Below are 21,471 nucleotides of genomic sequence, written 5' to 3' on the forward strand. Positions count from 1 at the left end.
AGGTTATTTCTCTCCATGATGTAAAATGGAGAGGTGCCTGTCCACAGACTGGCATCAAGTGCTGCTGGGCCTTAGGGGTGTCAAACTTTAAGCTTTTCAGCCTGGCTTGACGTAGTGGCTAAACTGCTGTTGCTGTCTAAGTCTTTTCCTTGACTGTGGACTGGTACTCCTTCCCCTTCAATTCATGCTCTGTGTATGGGACAGGAAACCTCCATATGTTCCTTGGCCCCTTTGTTGTACCAATGAGGCAGATTTGGCGGCACACCTGGAGATGGCAGATAAGCTTTTTGCTGTGAGTGTCTTTTCTTTTGTCATCCATGCTAGAAGGGAAGAGGGTAAGGCCATCAAAGGGCATAGCCCTGACCTTTTTCCTGGACCTCTAATGTCACAGATGGCTTCACAAACGAGATGGCCAAGGTGTGGAGTCAAGGTGTTTTTATTAACAACTTCAGATGTTTGTAGGCTCAATGATTTCAGAAGGCAAAACTAAGGGGTACCCTAGTATCATCCTTATTCTTTACCTGGGTTCCCTCCACCCGGGCCACAGTGCCCTTACTCCACAACATGATAGTGCAAAAAAAACTAAAGAAAGGTAACACCTACTGTCTAGATGTAACCTAGACTGGAGTTAGGGCCCACAGTCTGTACCCTCGTCTGTCTGATTCCTTACGGACCTTCGTAAAGGTTCCCTACTCTGATGATCCCACAGTGCTTGTATTAAGAATATGTTAGGATGATATGTCCACACACTCTCACCTCTCATTTCCCTAATACATCTCCTCTCCTTTCTTACCCTCTCTCTCTCTCTCATCCCCTTTATCTTCCTAAATCCTTATTACCATTTCTTCTCCTCCACTGCTCCCTCTCACTCTCACTACTCTCTCCTCTTTCCCTTAATCTCTCTCTCCCTTCAGTTACTCTCACACACCTTCCTTGTTTCTCTCTCTTCTCCTCCTGCTATTGCTTCCCTCCTTTTCTCCAATCTCCTCATCTACAACCTCCACTCTCCTACTACCCTCCTCTCCCTCTCACACTTTCCCTATCTTTATACTTCACTCCCCTTCTTCCTCTCTCTTTGTACCATTCTCACACCATACTATCTACCTGCACTCCCATCCCACTAATCTTGCACTCTCCTCTCTCCCTATTCAACCACTCTGACACACACACCACTCACTACGTGCTCACGATTGGTACCACTCTCTCTCATACACAATGCCTTCCCTGCACTTTCATCCAACACCTTTACAACTGCCACAGTATGCCACTCAACTTTCCTCTTTCCGTCATCTGGTCTGTCGATCCACCATCTCTTCTTCTGACCTCACCCAAAATAAACTCATCCATCTGTCTGAGTACAGGTTTTTATATCCCTGATAAGCTTGGGTAGTCACCACCTCTCTTTCCCGTTGGTTCCTTGTACCAGCTGTCCGCTTGTGCCAATTTGCCCCTTCTCTTCCCCCAGGGTTTGGGTTGCAGGGGGAAACGTTTTTAAGTCTCTGCTAAGCCTACCCCTTTCTCATTTGTTGCCATCTGCCCTGGCCCGTTGGTTCGGCATCGCTTGGCTCCGCTGCAATGGCTTTCTTTCCCAGCGTGGCGAAGCTTGATGTCTGGCCTACCCGTTGCTGGAAAGTTGGGACTTGCCCAGTTGGCCGGAATGTTGGGAGTTGGTGCCTCTCAGCTGCTGTTCAGCTCGTTCTGGACTTGGTGCAGAGCAAAACTCGAAAAGAACTCTGGTCAGAAAAGAGATTAAGAGGTATGGTGAAAAATACAATGGCACCACCATACTTACAGCATAATACATGCTCAAACAGATTAGGGACTAGAGTCCCCCCTCCCACCTTCCTCACCCCACCTCTGGGTAGGATCAGCTCTGCTGTATGCCCTGTTAAGCCGGCTACCCGAGGTTGGGAGTGGTCCCTGTTCCCCCCTGAAAAGGCCAAGACCCAAACCCTGTCCCACTGGTGACAGCTTCTTGCTCTTGAGCCAAGCCGTTCAACAGGGACCTTGCCACAAGTGCATTCCTCCTGCTACTGTGTCCACTTTCCCAGCAGCGTACTCCAGGATATCAGTGGCCACCAACATTGACTCCTGTAGGCCATCAAGCCACTGCTCTTTCCAATCAGGTGGCAACAAACAGTCTCCATTCCCTTGTTGTTGCAAAGTTCCCAGGATGGCATCATATTTTTCCTGTTTCAGGTGTATGGCACTGTTTAGAGAAATAATTTTCCCAATACCATCAAGTGTGTTCCCCTCCTGTCCAAAGTGGTAAGAGAAGTGCTGCCAGACCCAGAGGAAAGAGTAGAGGATGTTTCTCCTTGCGCAAGAACAGTGATTCCATCATAAAAAAAATGTTGAAGGATTTGAGCTGATGCTCAGCATCTCTGAAGGCGTCCGTATAAAGTGGCATCTAGTCCCTTGCTTATTCATGGCACACTGTGCTGTTTCAGCCAAATCTCCCCCCCCCCGCCCCCCTCTGCAAGGATCTATGGTTGCAGTGGGCTGACTGATGTATCTGTTCTCTTGGTGAGGAACTCTGCCAACACCTGGGTCTCTACCGCTGGGTCCTCTGGGAAGGGAAGATCCAGGCAATCCTGATGTCTGTCATCCTTTAGTCGAACACCCGAATGCAGTGTTGCATCATGTCCCTCTTCCTCTGTATCAGCTGGGTTTTGATGTTCTGCTGGGGTCTGTCTCTGTGCGTTAAAGGTAAGTTGGAAGGGGCTCCTGTAGGAGACTGCGTCTGTTCTGCACTTGCTGCAGCCGAGGATCTTGGAGCACGAGTCTGGGCTAGTCATTAAACTTTTGAACCTTCTCATTAATGAGTCATCATGCAATCCGGGAACCGCTATCTGGCTCGCACCTATCGCACAAATGGCTTTATTTGTTTATTTATATGTAATGCGCCAATCACAGGCCCGGAGGCATAATGGTGCCAACAAGACAGACAAACAGGACACACAATCAGGGAGCAAAGCATTGTTGAAACCTTCAGCACAATCAGTAGAACAGCAGTGTTTTTAATCCGGCCTTGAAACCATCCAGGAATTTACACATTCTTAGGTCGGAGGGAGATTTTTCCAGCTTCTGTCGCCTCCGCATAACTGAAGGAACCGTGAGACACCATCTCCAGCTTTGCGTGTGGAGTGTGAAGGAGGCCTAGGTTATTGGACAACAAGGTTCTTCGTGCTGGAAGCCATGTAATCTGGTGGTTCTGTAACAGCACTTAGGTGCTCTGTGCTGATATGTAAGGGTGCACGTGCATCGGGTGCTATGTATGGGTCCTGAAAGGGGCCATTCGTGCTCTAAGTGTGCAGGGGCTGGCCGGGGCTAGGCCCAGGCAGTCTCCAAAAAGTGGGGCTGAGCCGGGTCCCTGCCGGGGCCCCGGTCCCACCACAACATTGGTGGGACACATTATCCTGCCGCAGCCGCGATGTCGATGCGCCCGCCATTAAGTCAGGCAAGCTGACAGAAGTGTCAGCCAGACGCAGTGTCGCTCTCGCTGGCTGGCACTTCTGTCATTCACTGTAACTTCCTCTGGTGATCCCTGGCGCAAGGGGTCACCAGAGGAAGTTACTGTCCCTTTGTTTCCCACAACCTCCCCAGATTGCAGAGGTGTCTTTAACCCTCGGCAAACCTGGGGAATCCTTGACATATTTCGAGGTTTATAAAAGATGGTTTGAAAAGTACACAATGCAAGCCATCTTTTATAAAGCTTTGCCGAGGGACAAAGACGCCTCAGGCTTTGTCCGTCGGCAAAGCTTTATGAAAGATGTTTTGGTGGTTGGGGGGGGGGGGGTTAGGATGTGCCCACGCTTTTCCTACCAGAAAGTTGTATTGTATGGTGCTTTGCAATGGGCTCTGGTCCCCTCCTTGTAAAGTGGGACATCCCAAGTGTATGGAGGACGGGGGATGGGACTCAACAGTATAACCTTTTATTCTGAGTTCAGTTGTATTTAATCTCTAATGTAGGAAAATGATACTCATAATGCGCAGACTACTCTTCCACATGTGTTAAACTGATCCAGCCTCATTTACATAAACCACGTCTCTTGCAAAGATGTATTTGTCATTTATACGTCTTGGGCAGGGCTAAACATTCTGGTAATACCCCATGTCCCCAAAGTAAATATTGTTTCATAATTTGAAAAAATAAGGGAGCCACCTACAAGGGCAGTACAGTAGTGAAATGCTAGGCACATCTAGTCTGATCACACACATGATTCTGCCTGCTGCTAATCAGCGGCGAGGTGTGGCTGTGGAGCACCAGGACGAAGCGACCCGTGGCTGGATTACTCACACGGATTCAGGGTGAACCCTCTGGCATTTCAAAATGTGCCAAAATGCTGGAGAAACTTCTCTTTTCAGACGTTTGAAGCACAGACTCAAAGCCTGGTCACGCCTGAGGCAAAAACATAATCACATCATATACTGGGGTGTCAAGTATTTAGCACAGCTGCTTCCCCCCTCCATTGGGGGAAATGTTAACCTGAAAGCAGCACCTCTCTGGCGAAATTCCCTCTAGCTGCAGTGACAGCCGTGAGCGCCAAGAATCCATTCAAGTTGCTTTAAAAAAATGCTTAACATAGTATAAACAGTTAGCCCTCCCCATCTACATTTCTATAGCCACTAAAAGTACTGCAATCCTGTGTTTATCGCCTAAACCTGGAAGAGCTGACTTCGCTCACGACCTCATTGGTGCCCTCCTCACAGTTTTGACAGCAAATCCTCGATTAAATCAACCAGGGAACTGCCGGGGGGAAAAAAGCTTTAGTAAGCATTGAAATCCCCGGAGGTGTTCTCTATATTCAAGAGGTGTGATAGAGAAGCGATGCGACACGGGGAGGGGTGAGAAATGTCAAGAGAGAAAGACGTCAGTAGAAGGAGAGGTTAAGAGGAAGAATAGAGGGATAGGGGAGATGGCGGAAGGAAGACGGAGAAAGAGGTTAGATAGAGGGACGGGGGAAGAGGGGCTATTGAGGAGGAAAAGTAAACAAGAAAGAGGCAGATGAAGTAAGACTGACAGATGGGATGAAGCCATGAGAGCCAGACATCAGAGAACATGTTAGCAAACTGATCTCATAGAGAGGAAATTCTTCTATTTTGGTGGCCCCTTAGTGTTTGGTTCAGGAAAAAAGGGCGAGGGAACAGAGTATTAGTGGGGGAGAGGGAGTGGAGATTGTGAAAGCTAAGCTGTTGATGGGTGCAGGCAGGAAGTACCAGCGACTAGTGAGCCAATAGGTCTCTAGCTGGTTTGTGACAGTAAAACAGAGGAGAGAGTTATAACATCAATTAGATATTAGACCAGGAACACAGGCTACCCAGAGGTCTGGAAAAAGAGGGGGTGTTGTGGAGCCAGTTAGAGAACGCCCCATGGCTCTGCTATGGTTATCATGGTGGCTGGGGTGCTATCAGGCATAGGCTGCATGGCGCATGGCAGGGGAGTTGCTAAGTCTGGAAAAGGCCCGGGGCTACGCTGATGTCGGAACTGTTGGGACTGGGGGCTAGCTAGTCTTTTGGCTGTAGCTCCTGAGATTCTATCCAGGGCTACAACCAAAAGATCAGGGGCTATAGCCCCTTTACCCCCCCCTAGCAACGCCCCTGGCGCATGGGAACTTGTGTTTGTTGTGTGAGGTAGGAAGGAATTGTAACGGTGGGTGTGTTAGTTGGAACATGTCCTGAACTGATATTGACCAAGATGGTGGGGTTTTCTCTACTTTTAGTTTCATTTTTATGATTATTGTTGGGTGGAGGTATTTCAGGAGCGTTCCATATTCCCTGTCCTCGCCTGGTGGGTGGTTGTTGTAGAGGTCTTGAAAAGCGGTGTGTCCATAGTTGATGGAATACACCGACCCAGTAGGACTTCTTCCAGCGGTCAGGCAAAATTAAGAGAGCGCATGAACTTCTGTGTCCGTTGTGGAAAGTAGTGGACTGGGGCTGACTGAACCACATCGTCCTGTGTGTTATGGTTGTTCTAGGCCTGCTTTCAGTGGTGGTTGTTGTCTTGTGTCTGTTATGGAAGAAGTGTGAACGAGGCCGTCCCGACTGAGTTCTACCTCTAGTGTGCTTGTCTGTGCAGCACTGTGCCCATGTGCGTATCATGGGTTCCACTTCGGTATGGTCTTTGGATGGTTTGAATTTCTGTTACTTAGCCAGTTGCAGTTTGGTGAATAGCCAGATTGTAAGTGATTGTGTAAAGATGAGGTGGTCTACTAGTGTGTAGAACCACCTGGGCATGGTGTTCTAGAGTTTGTTGCCAGGAATGAGAAAGCGGATCCTGCGTGGCATTTCTAGTTGAAGCATGGTAAAGTTACTAGAACAGAATTTCTCTATTCATCATCATCATCATCATTATGTTTATTTCTGATATGCACAGAACATTCCATAAAAACAGTGCAAAATACAAAAATGCATTTAAATTATAACACAGTAAGATACAACATAAAACATCACTAAAATAGCCGTTAAGAAACTCAAGGCCCAGATCATTGGTAGTTGTGCAAAATATTATTTCATAAAGCTCTGCTTAGCATTCGTTTTTGCAGATACAGTGCAGATTTCAGATATGAAAACAAGGACCAACCCACACGTGGTGAATCCTCCCACCACAGGTATATTCGGGCAGGCCGATATTGTACAAAACCTAGTTCATGCAATAAGGGTCGTAAGAGCAAGCCACTAGCCATCACATAGGCAGGACAAACAAATACCAGATGTGCAAGGTCTTCGTAGGGTGCCTCACACACAGGGCAAGACCAGTCGGCATCCACCCCAGACCAGGCTGCCACCACTGCCCATAGAGGGATACAGTTAAACCGTGCCCTGGTTATGAGTACGCGATCTGCAGGGAATTCTGCCCACAACAGATATCTCTGAACACCCGGGGACATGATTGTCATTAGCCCTTGGTTCTTGGGTTTCAGCAATTCCGTGCTTTGTGTGTTCGCACACGCAAACTCGTAAAAGCTGGCAGTCCATAGTTTTATCTCTTCACGAGAATGCATACTACATGGTGGGTACAGATGCATGATATTAATCACCCTCAGCTGTTTCTTGACATGAGACAGCCATGGGACCTTGCCTCCCGAATCCTTGTCAATCAGAGAAATAATCAATTCATGGTTGTGAATAGCTCTCCCATTGCCCCATAGCTTAAGCCAGTGCAGTGCTGTGCAGAGAAACCACATCCCCAATCGACTTACAGCCCAATTCCGCATATAGTCCAAAATTTGGGGCAGAGACCGGCAAGCCCAGCAGTTTCTTTAAAAAATTGTTCTCTGGAAAGCACTGACATTAGAATAACCCCACAGTTCCATCCCAAATCTGGCAACCGAGGCCGCCTTGCCCTTGTACAGTTGCAGCAATGAGACAATTGGACTAGCTCTAAACACAGACATGGCTGTGGTGACCCCACCCAGAGCCTGCTTAAACCGCACCGCCTGTTTTGTTATGTGACCGTTCTGAAAGGTGGGTATAAGAGGACATTTTTCTTGGTGGATTCTGGGGCCCTGCCATGGAATGCGCAGTGAGCGATACACTAGGTTTTGAATTGGATTTTGCATTTGACTGGGAGACAGTGGAGCTTTGCAATCTTTTTAGATGGTCTAGCAGGTATTCCAGAAAACCTAGGTAAGGGCTGTTGGCATAACCCACCTAGTCTTGAAAGTACTTGAGTGATGACTGCCACGGTTTTATGTGGTAACATCGGGTATGGCTTGATACAACAAACAGATATTAGTTGAAAAAAACAGCTTTGTACTGTAGCTTTAAGTTGAAGTTCAAGGGTAAGGAAGTTGTCTGAGAAAACCAAGGTTTTTGACTAATGGCTTTGTCTGAAGGCTGGTTCCCATTACTTTTGGCCAAGCAATGTTTGTGTTGTGGGATGAATTGTAACCACACATCATCAGTTCAGTTGGGTTTTAGATGGGCTCAGTTTAGTCGACTGGTCCCTATCCAAGACTCTAGACGTAAGTGGTCCTCTTGATTTAGGTTTGCGTACGTTGGAGGATAATTTGAATATTATCAGAGAACCTATTTCTAAGAGGGAGCCATGCCGGGTCAAAGCTAACAAAAAGAAGTAGTGGAACTATGTTCTCCGTTGCTCCACCCTCCCTCTACCCACTGACGCATAACCACCCCACTCTTCCCCACAACGCGTCCCGACCTCCCACAGCAATAGAAACTCCATACCTGGGTCCTGCCTTTCCTCCACTCCACACCCCACCACTGTTTTACAACTGTACTAACAAGACCGAAAGAAGCAAAGTGAAAGAAATTGCATTTTGAAGGCACACCATTGCTTTCAGTTTTTGACCCTCACAGCATGCAGCTTCATACACATCCTCTTTCCAATCACCCATTCAACATCTCTTAAGGGGCCTTCAAAAGACTAAAGCCACCCCTACCACCTACCCATTATCTGCGCACACGGCTGTATCTGCCACAATTCCATGTTAATTTGTACTTAATTGCATAATGGGACAAATGCTGATCACTGGTGGAGCAGGGAAATGTAGGGGTTCGAAAATGGGCTGAATGTCCCAAGCAGGCTACTGAAATTACAACAGAAAGCCAGCATCTGCAAGTTGGCTCAGTGAGATGTGACATTAGAGCATTCCAAGCAGGGCCCAGGTTAGTGTCCCGCATAAGAAGAGAGCAAAAAACAAAAGTGCCCTAACCTGCCCTCCAGCATTCGATTTTAGCACGAGAAAAAGTATGGGAACGGTGGCTGTTTCTACCAAAAAGAAGAGGAACAGCATACCCCTTAGTTCCTGTCCTCTTCGGCCGCTGGGATCATGCAGATATTATAAAGAAATGGTGGCTAGATCCTTGAGGTACTCTAGATGTGTTCTTGTGTGAAGTGGAAGAAGGGATGGGGGACAGGGTTGGGTGGGGGGGCACGTAGGTAGTCTCTTTCCAAGTCAAAAGGAACAAAGTCATCCAGTATTACATTGTTAGCTCCCATTGGATATCTACATCCCTTTTTGGGAAGATTTTGCATCGAATGGTTTTGGAAGCTGACAAGATAGCCAGGAAGATGCTTGCGCTTGGTATTTCTGTGGCAGTATTATTTTGTAAGTCCCAAATGGATGAGAGAGTTGATTCAATTTCACTATTGGTCTGAATCCATGCGTAATTGTCTGCATGATGTTACTAGTCTCCATACATGTGATCCTGACGTACACAGTCAAAATCATATTGCATTAACAGCACCCACCACATAGCAGGGTGCGAAATTGAGGGGAGCTATTTAGCTCCTGCTTGTAGAGCCTGGTTAGCTTGGCACCAACAACTACCAGGAGCTACTTTTGCCTCCCCAGAGCAACTGATGCTGAACAAACACAACTATATGCATTTGACTATGTGTGTTTGGGACAATGCATTAATAAACATCAGGACACCTCTATGCAACTTTTAAAGCTTTAAGGGTAATAAATAATGGACACAATTATATATATGCATCTTATGGGGAAGTTAGGTTTTGGGAATGCAATGTACTGGGCTCCTCGTTCCCCAGTGGTAGCTCCTGCTTATCCAATCTGAATTTCGAACCCTGACATAGGCCTGCAAATTCGTGACAATGGGAAAATGCACTGTTAAAAGATAATGCTGGTGGAATAGTGGGTGGATGCAGGAAGCTGGTGAACGTGGTGTGCAGAGAGGCTTCAGGGCACGGCAGCAGAGAAAGGAATGCATTTCGACCAAGGAGTTAGTGGGGTAGTTGATGAGGAGGATGTCAAGTAGGCAAGGAATAAAGGGTCGAGAGCTGGACCACCCTAAACCCAGCACAGACAAGGAAAGGCTGGCAGGCCACACTAAGATGCTTGCGTTTGGAACCAGGGTATGGGCCAACAAGGACCTTGGGGCTTAGTGGCACTGGTGTTCCCACACCATGATGAAGTGCACTCAGCATGATTTCACCTGCCTGTTCACACAGATCTTTCCCCAAAGTTGTTGGTAAATTAACTTCTCTAGCATGTTTGCCACAAAGGGAGTGTTACAGAAAGCTCCCATACCCTGCAGCGTGCTAGGTCATCAGGGTTTGTTGTATTTTATTATAGTGATGGCTGGATGTATGTGGTTTTGAAGAGTTGCAGGGGAATATCTTCTATTTTTTAATTGAGGAGTGATTGGAAAACGGCGGTGAGCCTAGGCTGTTGAGTTATGGCTTTGGATATGTTCTGAGGGCACAGATGTTTGGGTGATCGTGCTCAGTTGCTAACTTTGAATCTCCTCAGAAATTCCTATGTGGACACAGGTGATCAGACCCCAAATTCTGAAATAACCTCCCAGGAAAACCCCTGAACCATCGAAAACCATATGCCTGTCAGGAAGATATAAAATAAATCTCATCCAACAATGGCCCTCTCCTTCAGCACCATGGCCTTTTACTCAAAGCTAAACTACACAGGAAACCAGCTCTAGCACTCCACTACCTGAAATAATCGATCTTGTAAACCTATTTTATCTCCAGATTTCTGCCTATTCTTTTTTAGGACTGACCATTCTGCATCAAAGCATATATTAGAAGTCTTGCTGCCTGTTCTTTTTTCCATTGTAGGGCCTTGCTGAACTCCAAGTGGAGGTCTCTGTGTCCAGGAAAGACCGGTTGGTTTAGGAAAATGGCCTACATTTTTCAAAGAAGGTTGTCTGGGAGACCTTGGGCAAAGGGCTGCATTAGGAGGAGTGGTGGATGAGTTGCTGAGGTTCCTATTAGAGGTCTACTTTGTTGGAATGGTTAACTTACCAAGAATCAGCTGGTGATCTGTCCATAAATGTTTGGACATTGAAATGTTGGCCAACGTGATGTCGAGTGAGAGAACAGAATCAAAAGTTTACCCATAGGTGTGTGTATGTGGAGGGACTTAACTGGTGCTGTGGTCCAATCCTTCTGGGGCCAGTGCATTTGAGGGGAAATGTATGCAGCAGTTGAAATTCCCTGCCACAAACACATTGTTGTAAAGGGTTGGGTTGCAGTTAAAATGTTCAGCTACTCTTTGAGGAATTCCGTATGCTTGCCAGGATGGCGGTATGCCAGTAGAATGTTAACAGTGTTACAAAGACTTGAACACGTTAGTGGTTACTTCAGTGCATTTGTAGGAATTATTGAACGTCAGTGGTATTCTTCCACCTGATTTGAGGGACGTGTTCTTCATAACGATTTTCAATCCCTGATGAAACGTGGTGCTCATGATAGTGGGAAAGATGTGGTCCAACCATGTTTCGATGATCCTAAGAACAATGGGGTTTCCATACTTCATAGGTTAGGTTGTTATGCATATTCAATGCAAGTTTTGGATTGACCTGGCTTCAATCAAGCAAGAAGACTTAAGTGACCTTGAGAGAGCCTCCTTTGACTGACTCCTTCATTAAGCGGTCAGGAACAGCCTGTACATCTGTTGGCAGGTAGTTGGCTGTTGCCAAGGGATGTATAAAGTTTAGATGGGGTAAACATCTAGGTTCATGGCTGACTCAGTTCTGGGACAGTGCCTTCTTGCTTAGGACATAATAGTTTGTTTTCCTGTTAGTGTGGGGTGGTCATCCAGTTCTGTATGATCCTTTAAAGTAAGCTTGTGTCTGTTGGCGTTCAGTTGTATTATGTCTTTTCAAGGTTGAATAGAAACAGGTGTTCAGGCCCTGTGAATCTTCGGAACCAGTCTATGAAGGCATGCAGGATATGGGTGTTTGCTTAGACCATGATGATCCCATTTGTGTACACTTTGACAGTGAATTTCCCTTCTGTCAAGGGTAGGAGGGCCTAAAGAGATTACAGCCTGATACCCCTTGCATCACTACCTTGGCGAAGGCTGTGTGGAAGGACGAGGCATCTACAAGCCACCTTGAAGGTTGGAAGATGAATAAGAGTAGGTTGATAAGCTTTTGCTGGTTCTGGGGCAGTGGAGCAGTGTGTCGGATGCTGGAGGTCAGTTGTGAAGTGCAGACAATAATGAAGCGCTGCCCTCCACTTAGGAGAGCTCTTGGGACATTGTTGGGTGGCATCTGTGTAGTGGATAGTTGTAGGGGGTGTAAAGGGTCAGTTTATCTTTAGCTGCTCTATAGAAGACAAGTCTTTGTTCAGTTGCCACAAAAAGTGCTTAATACAGAGGGTCTAAGAATATTTTTCTTTCTCACAGTTAGATGGATAAGGGTGCTACAGACTACACCCAGGGATGCCCAGTTCCCATGGCCAGTGGATAGGAAAATGTGAATGGATTGAATGTTTGGGCATAGTTACTGTGTTAGCTTGGTGCTGTTTTAGTTAACAGAGATAACCAATTCAAGAGGTTCTTCAGGACAAAAGCAGTGGCCCTGGTCCCAATGTATGTAAAGCAGTAGCTCAGTGGGATATTGGGAAGGAGGAGGAGGTACAAAAGAGTGTGGAAGGGGGGTAATAACTAGGCATTCCACCATCTAAAATTGAAAGTTCTTTGTAAATGGGGCTGAATGTGGATGGGGTGGAAAGTTCTGTACAGCAAGCAGGAGTTTGGGGTGGTTTAGGCGGGTGGGGAAGCAGGGCTGCTATAAGAGGTGCAAGGGCCTGTCCCTGTTAGGTGGGGAGTTCATCATTTTATAAATTAACACATGTACACCTCAGATAATTAGCTATGATAAAGCACTGTCCCTCTTACCAAATCACATCAGCTACACTGCATGCATTGAAGAAACAGAATCATTAATTTCAACAACATACTGCATCTCTTCCTTCATTCACACTTGTGTGACTGCCCAATCTACTGGCAGACCTTTTCTTTTATGTTTAAGGGAGGACTGGGCTGACTGGATATTTGCAAATATTTTCTAGGGTCAGAGATAGGATGCTTGTTGAATAGATAAGAAAATAAATTGGTAGACACTGAACACACATGGGATCATCTTTGGCAGAGATGTACATCTTGGCTCAACCTAGGTTTTGCCCAAGTGATAGAGCTAAATCATTGTTCGAAAGTCCAATCATGAAAACTACCCTTGCAGAGGCACACTACAATTCCCTTCACCATTTCCTTGCATGTAAAGGGGAGCATTTCCCAGTTGGTAAGATCCAGGATGTTTTGAACATTGGCAATATTGCTGTTAAAGAAGATATTACATTTTTTCCACAATCCACGGTGGAAAATGGACTAGCAGTATTTTCAATTTAAACAGTGGGCATCACATAGAATAGGAAAACCAAGGAATAGCAGAGCACTCACGGAACTTAAAACCCCCCCTGCAGGGAGAGTCCCTCCACTAATCGTGCATTATCTGTGATTTTTGGAATACATTAAATACAGCATGATCACACAATGGTCATAAAATGAAGAGCTGGGAAGAAGATTTAAGTACCCAATTAAAAGGCATGCCATAGCTGTCAATCTAGTGTTGATCATCAACAAAGTACATAAGCAAAGACAGCTATGTCACAATTTACACGTGTCTATCACAGACAACACACAAGTAAATAGCTTTCAACACCTTTCATTTGTTTTTAAAGGGCAAGGGTTGAGTAAGGTCGAGTAGCAGAAGATTCAACTCAAAAAAAGAGATTCTAAGCAAACAGTGGGAAGTGGGAGGGAGGGAATTAAAGACATTTTGTGAAAGCCTGTTCTACAATGACCTAATATCCTGAGTTCTGCCCTATCTATTTAAACTTTGCCCAAGAAGTGGGTTTTAAAGTCACTCACTGTCGCAGGGATTTTATGTGCCCCAGGACAGACGTCTTTGTCTTGCTTTTGTTTTTATTGTCTGGAGGATAAGACGGACTTGAGACTGCCACTGAGGCAAGCACTGTTCCCCTCTTGACCCAGGGGGCTTCTTCAGTGCATTACAATTGCAAGCTCTAGAACTTCCTTATGGGTTTGTCTTTGCATTCGCAGGTTGGAATTCTCACCCATTCCTGTGTATCTCTGGGTAGGATTTTCTCCGCCACAACTTCGGTTCTCAAAGGTTACAAGATTATTCAGTTGTGCTGGTGACCCTGCAGCCAACACCAGGATCTGGGTTAGAGCCCCCAATTGGCTTCTGCCTAAATGTTCTTTTCAAGGTCACCCATAGGGCCAAGGTTCCTAGGAGTCATTGTACCCTAGCGTTTCCCTTGAACATGGATTGGCACAACAACTTCCTGTTCTGTCTCACATTATGTATTTGACTGCTTTAGCTTAGCTAACACAAGATCAGACTCTGTGTTACGCCTTCACAACCTCCACTTACTGTTCATAGACCTGCGTTCTGGGATTATAAAAACCTTCCCTGCCATGTTAGAGTCAGGTGTTGCCACTTCCTCATTTGTGGGTGATTGTATATTCCAGCTTTCAACTTCCACACGCTAAGTGCAGATGCTCATGCCTTGCAGTTTCCTTTAGTGCAGTAGGATTTGTTTTGGATCTGATTCTGCATTCAATGTTGAGGCTTGCGCACCATATGTTTGCTCAATTTTCAATCCCAATCCATGCAAGGAGCCATGAGCAGAGCCAAATTTAGTTTTCAATTCATCCTCTTGTTCTCTATAGATGGAAGACCTCCACTGTAACATTTGTTGGGACTTCTTTCCCTAGATAATCACGTGGATCCCTGAGCCCAACTCTGGACTCTCGGCTTTCAGTTTCATCAAACATGTTTTCTTCTTGGAGAATGTAGGTGTTCCTTTTTGAGCAGGACATCTACTGACTCCTACGGTTGCCCAATGGAGGAGTTGGCAAAAACAAAGGTGAGATTTTCAACCAATATAAAGTTAAATTCACATGGCACTGTACCCCAGAAAATCTGCACAAGTTCTAACCCACAAGGCCAGATGGTTATTGGACAGGATGTGGCCAAGAGGGTTGATACGTACACATTTTGCAGCGCTACCCTGCCCTTACGATTTCTGGCTGGATGACAGACATACAGTGGCAGAGGTTGTGAGTTATTATATTTAGGGATGACCATTCTCTGTTCATTCATCTACCAGGTTGCTGTGACCCAAGTCAGAAGTAGTAGCCAGATTGCAGAGACTGCAGTCAGAGGTGGTAGAGTTCATCCAGAAGACTCTCCATGCAGCAAACTTTGCCAGCCAAGTGCTGTATCGCACACAAGTGGGTAAACAAGACATGCCAATTAACTGGATGTGGGCGTCTAAGGTATGGGCTGTTATGGCCCCATGAAATGCACTTTTAAAGTTTTAAGTCACTGTCTTCGAACTATGCTTTCAAGGACCAGGCTGAGGACACTTTGATTTCCAAACTGATTGACATGCTTATCCAGAGCTATGCAAATGTGATGCAAGTAGTTCAGGGGATTGCGGAAAAAGAGAAGGTAGGACCCAACTGGATACCTCCGTTTTCTTCTGTTCGCTAGATGTGTACCAATTGTGTCAGGAGTGATGGGGAAAGTGATGGGGAAGATAATGATGGGTTGGCCTCCTGTGCAAATGTAGAGGAAAAAAAGCAACCTATACGAACAAGGGGATGAGGGGGCAGGAGATAGGTCACCTTTGATATTTAGGGGCCTCCTGTGGGTGCTGTAAATAGATGGATAAGAAATCATGTACACAAAAATACTAGTAATGTGACAGTGCCTCCACCAGCAGCGAACTATGGAGATCTCCTGAATTCACTTGTGTATGATGCAAGATAATCAACCAACAATCTGAATGAAGTGAAACCATAAGCACACAAGCAGTTGCAATGTGAAATAATTCATGAACAAAGAAAAAGTGGCTTAGAGCATCAGTGGAGCTGGTGATGCTTCTTTTTACTTTCTCTTCTATGACAAAAGCTGCCTTTTGTTTTCTTTTCTCTCTTTCTACAAGGGTTAGGAAGAGCATCCACTGGTAAACTGTTTACATTAGTGTGGTGGGGATGAGAGTTGAAGCTTATCTCTTCCAGGAAGCAAGCCCTGGCAGAAGCCTGGAGTCTTTTGCTGCACAATGCTCTAGGTTTGACAAGAGGAGAACACCTTAAAGGGGAGGGTACAGGCAGCTTTTTGTCCGAATCAGTTGTTCCCCTCCTTCATAATACTCCCCGCTCATCACATAAGAGAGCACTGGGCAGGTGGACATTTCCTTTATGAGTGCTGACTCGGGTATGGATCATAACAGTCTTCAAGTCTCCATGGAACATCTGTCAACACCTGCGGCACATACAGGCTAAGAGGAATGAGGAAGCGAGGCTGGCAGCAGCAGGTTCCCATCTTCATTGCCTCACACAGGATAGTGGGTGCCCGCAGGAGTCCTCAGTTCTTCATAAGGTTGCAGGGGGTAGAGGCCAAACAACTGCAAGCTTACTTGTAAAGGTGGAACCGGGGCACAATACGACTAATGTAGAGGCGGGGAAGCTATGTTCCTGAAAGGGGCTTTCTTCTGTGGGTGTCTTATTTTCTTGCTCATATCAGCAGTGTTGAGGGTATCTGCAGCAGATTGCTTTTCTCTTTTGTCTCTCCCTTCACGGAGGGAAGACATAGGAACAATGAGAGGAATCTGGATCCCGACTTCAGCAGGCCAACTCAAGAGAATGAGGATCCAAGCATGGAACATAATAAAGGCTAGCGCAAGGCCTATGGCCATCGACCTGAGCCACACAGGATGGCTATCCTCCTTGACTCCTCTCACCAAGGATTTGGCTGGCATTTCCTTTAAGAGGCAGCTCTGGGGCTGCATCATAACTGTCCCCTCTGGGGGTGATAGGCCACCTAGTTAAATAGAAATTCTAAAATGAATAAGGGCTTATGGATGTGTTAGGACAAACAATGATGTGCATTGCCATTGATTAAAAGATAACATTCTATCCTATATCACTGCATAATAATGAGTTGTGAACGACAAGTAATGCATTAATGTAGAACGCAATAGCACAATATACTTGGTGTTTTCACAAGATCAGATGACTGCGCTGCAAGCTGTCCTTCATCTACGAGAAAGTAATGGCTCTGACGCTGCCTGCCCTGGGGCACCTGACCCCTGCCCCTGTGAGCAAATGAGTTGCATGAGTAAAAGAAGTGCCCTCTCGCCAAAGAAGAGAAGGGCTGCTGAGCTGCTAGTGGCTTGGCAGTGATTTTTGATTTGATTTTGATTTGATTTTTGTATTTATATCGCGCATACCCTGAGGAGGAACCTGTCAGCAAACTGCATCTGGGCGCAGATGACATTTTAATTGGATGGATTACCTGTGCCAGAGAACCCAAAGAGTTACCTGAACAAATAAGATTTGAGTTGCTTCCTAAACATGATTAGAGAATCAATTAGAGAACTATCCCCTGGGGTGATAGATGTTTTTCTGTGGTAGATCCCCGAAGTTGAGATATCCAACTCCGGGTATTGACCTTACGCACAGATGGGCACCATTCCAACGGCAACTGAGTTTATTATCCCTCCAGCTCCAATGCTGAGGGTGGGGACAGCCCCTCCAAGAGGACAAAGAGGAGTGGTGTTTGGTGGAAGATGGGTTCAGGGAGTGACACCTTTTGCACCTATGTGTGTGTTCATGGCTTTGCTGCGTCTTTATGGTGAAATGGTCCAATGGACCTGGAATGTTGGTCAGGGTGTTACCACCCTTGTTCAGGGCCACAGAAAGCTTCCTAACAGCCTTGGGGTGCATCAACTGAAAGGAGTTCCTTTGTGAATCTGACACCGGCTTCCTTTAGTCTTTGCATGGCTTGAAGTCAAAGGCCTTCTGGAGAGACCTAACATAGTAAAAAAAGATCTCAGAGTGTGCCTAGTGGCAACGCCCAAACTCTTCTGTAATTCCTGCCTCCCGACCCGGATTGGCCCCCATTTTCAATATTGAGCAATGCTGAAACCTGAGTGACGGTAAGGTACAAAGAATATCCCAATTTTCCCAAAAATATGTTGGTTGTAGGACTAGTACTTTGAACCCAATTTTGAAGTTGAAATGATCTACAAAACTCAACAAAAGTGCCATTGATCTATAGGACTTGGCGAGGAAGCAGCAGTTCCTTGACCTGGTCACATGATCACTCAGAGGAAGAATCAAAAGTCTCACTTGCCAGAGGCCCTTGCTAAGCTTGCTTTTTTACTTCAAAGCATCATGAACGATGATCTTTCTGGCTCTGCTGCACGCTAGAAAAGACGGACTCATTCCTTTTATCCGTTCTATGTTATCACCACCGAGAGCAGGTGAGCCACCTGATCACCGACCTGCCCTGTGGCTAGACCCTGCCACCTCTACTGCCCCGATGCTGGTTCCCTCCTTTTCAGAGTCAAGAAGATTGTGGCAGTGTGCCCGGGCCCAGTGATGGCTTATGCCTCCGCAGCTTTGAAGCAGGACCTCAGCCAGCAGGTAATTATTCCGCCAGATGGGTGATGGATGATATTCTTGAGAGCAGTTACTCAAGTCACATCGAACAAATGGGTAATTGCTTGAATCTCACGGTAGCTAAATCCAGTCTTTTGGGGATGCAATTTACAAACACGCACATCTTGAATTTCGGAAACGCAACTGGCTCCGTAAAAGAATAAAACAACAATTAAACAGAGGTACAATTCAGTAAACATCAGACATTAATGCGCTCTACATGAGGGAAGAAAGATCATCTGGAGCGCACGCCTGATAGTGCACACCCCCCATTGTAGTGAGCAGGTGCACTAAGAGGAATATTTGAAGATTCCCATTGAAGGGGAACATCAAAAACAGGCACAATTGTCTCAGAGGAAAGGGTATCACACAAAAATGCCAGGGAGAAACCTGGCTGCTCCCTTCCCATTTCAATGAGGCTGATCCCAACTAAAGGGCACCCATTCTAAGCATAAGAAGGAACAAGGGCAAACATGTCAAGTTGCAAGTTACTACCCAGGCATAAAAGGTACTCGCCTCCTCATTTCTCAATATTCTCAGGAGTATACCATTTCTGAGGCGCTAAGAATCAATTCTCGTGAGCCTCGGGAGGATAGCTCAGGGGCAATACGCTCACCTTGGAAACAAGACGGCGCAGAGCAACAGAAGTTTGATCCCCGGGTCTGCACTTAGAAACCTCTGGGTATTAAGTGCGTTATAAATAACTAACTACAATTATCCCTTTCCATTGGCAAGTGGTGAGCAAATTTTGAGAACTGAGATAAAGGGCCTCAAAACGAGTTTGACAGTATTTCGGTGGTAATTCTGCCGAATTACCGTCAGGATCGGTTATCTTTACTGGCACTTGGTCCTGTGGGTTTACCATGGGATTACCAGTGGTGGTAGGGTGGTGTTAGTCCTCATTTCTGGAGTCCACAGGACTCCATGAGGTTTTTGGTGGAATAACCACAAATGCTAATTCCGAACGATTTGTGGCTTTACAGTGTGAGATTTACCTCCAGCATTATGCTGGAGGTAAATCCTCCATTTCAGCACCAAACTCGAGGAGCTGTAAAAACGATGGTAATTCTGTTACCATCAAAAGAATGTTGGTACAGAATGACCACCGCTTTTTTACCACTGTGACAAACTCTGAATGTGGCCCAGAGTCTCCTAGCCTGGACTGGAGTACCCAACCCCAGACTTCTCCCCCAGAACTGGGTTTTCTATCCACATAAGACCCTGCCAATGAAAGAATGGTCCAGCTTCTAGAATCACTGCCCTGAATAATGATGCCAATGCACTGCCCTAAAAATCTCCAAGGCCCTTTTAGATATTGTTTGGGGATGCTGCCAAATATTTGATACCTCTAACAAATAAAGCAACTTTTCTGAGGTTTGTGAAACCTGGAAGTCTGCAAGCCCCAAACAGGGCCCTTATTTCCCTCACATGCTCCTGATAGATCCACACACTAGGGTTTAATCACAACCCAACCCAGTACTTCAAAGGTTTTAACCTAGCAATCTCATTAATAGATGGAATTCCCAATACCGTTTGAGGGGGGTATGGACGTACCAGCCCCCAGGTTAGCAAGATCTTTAGAAACTTGATTCCAACGAACACCAGACTGGGGCATGGCACATTTCCCCATAGATCTGTTCTGTACAGTGCTGAGGGCACCACTTTAGCGCAATATGTCTTTAAGAGAGTATTGATTGATCTAGCTGCAAAATGAGTATTACATCTGCTTTGTCACCTCCCAGCTGTGCAACAGTTAGCCCCAATGTATGTATATGCTCGTGCAGCCTACTGAGAGCTGAGAAACTAATTTCCAAGTAACACAAGGAAGTTACCTTCTCAATAACCTCCTCTGCTAGCTTCAGGCTATTTCTTACCTTATAACTCTTGCATCAGCACCAGAGCACACAGCTGGACTTATTGGCACTAATGATGAGGGCCTTGGCTTCAACAATCATTTTTTAATCCTGCTTCCCTTGGACTGAGGCATTTTCTATCCGTGTCAGGAAGACAACGTCATCGCAAAGAAAAGCACCAGAATCAGAGTTCACGTCATACTGGGAAATTGAGGCCACAGCTCTTTCAACCAGTCCTCCAAATCATTAAAGGGAGGGGACATTTTAGAATGAGTAGTGAGGACGATGAAAGCCTAAAATTGTCCTTATGTTTTCATTTTCTTCTCATTTGTGTGCCTTTCCAAGGTGTAGGAGGGCAGTAAAGCACAGTTGTCATCTCTACTTTGCTTTCTTGCTCCTTCGTGGAAGAGCATACAGATTATGTGTTTGTTCCTTTTAAATACTTAATAAAGAACTGAATCAAAAAAAGACAAATGGAAGAGCATACGGTTTTACCCCTGTATAAGATGTTCAAGCAGACATGAAAACACCAAAGTATTCCTATGGAATACGCCTTGGTTTAGCACCTCCTAAAGACCAGGTGGATTCCATAGAAAATCAGTTATCATTGCCTGCAAGGCATAATTTGCAGGCAGCATTGTATTTCTTACAAAAAATCAAAGCGTGAAAGCGAAGAGAAAAGGTGATTTCACCTTCAGTTACTCTTCACAATTATACTCCGCCTTGCAAGGGTTTACACTACCATGCAGGCGACCAGCAAGACATACTTGTAACAGTTGGTGGGTCCCTTCATACAATAAGAATATTGTATAAGATGGCCCCTTATGCCAGGGGCAGGGCACATTTCCCCATAATTCTGCTTTATACCACTTTAGCGCAATAAGATTCCACGGTAGCATTCATTGATCTACCTACAAAAGGATGATCCAATCAGACAAAATGCCCCCACTGTTGGTAATGAGCCCTGTTGATCAATATCAGTATTATATACATTTACAATGCCACACTCCCACAAGATTGTTTTTTCTCCCGAAATTAGCCAACACTTTCCAAGGTGCATGGTGCACCTTTAATGTTAATGTCATGCAAGGAAGATAACCACATGAGAAGCCCACACTTTGGGCCCTTTTGCATGGCCACTGAATAGGTAATCCACCCTTCCAGATCAAGAACCCCAACCATCCATGTTTCTTGGAGACCACAATCTGGTGACAGGTAACAAACTCCTGCCAATCTTCATCCCTACTCTTATTACTTAACCCTGAAACATTCCAGGACAACAAACTTACTTTGGGAGCCCCCTAATACCACCACCCCATCCTCCGAGCCTCAAGACCGGCTCTCCACAAGTA

At 45.8% G+C, this 21,471-nt stretch overlaps 1 protein-coding gene across 3 annotated transcripts in view; it reads right to left on the reverse strand.

Moving 5' to 3' along the window:
• Positions 1–21,471, reverse strand: part of PRRT2 (proline rich transmembrane protein 2) — a 352,013-nt gene that overhangs the window by 138,796 nt on the left and 191,746 nt on the right. The gene's annotated exons all lie outside the window — the stretch shown is intronic.

The sequence above is a fragment of the Ambystoma mexicanum genome, chromosome 3p, assembly GCF_040938575.1.
Source record: "Ambystoma mexicanum isolate Mex_15411 chromosome 3p, UKY_AmexF1_1, whole genome shotgun sequence".
NCBI classification, from domain to species: domain Eukaryota; kingdom Metazoa; phylum Chordata; class Amphibia; order Caudata; family Ambystomatidae; genus Ambystoma; species Ambystoma mexicanum.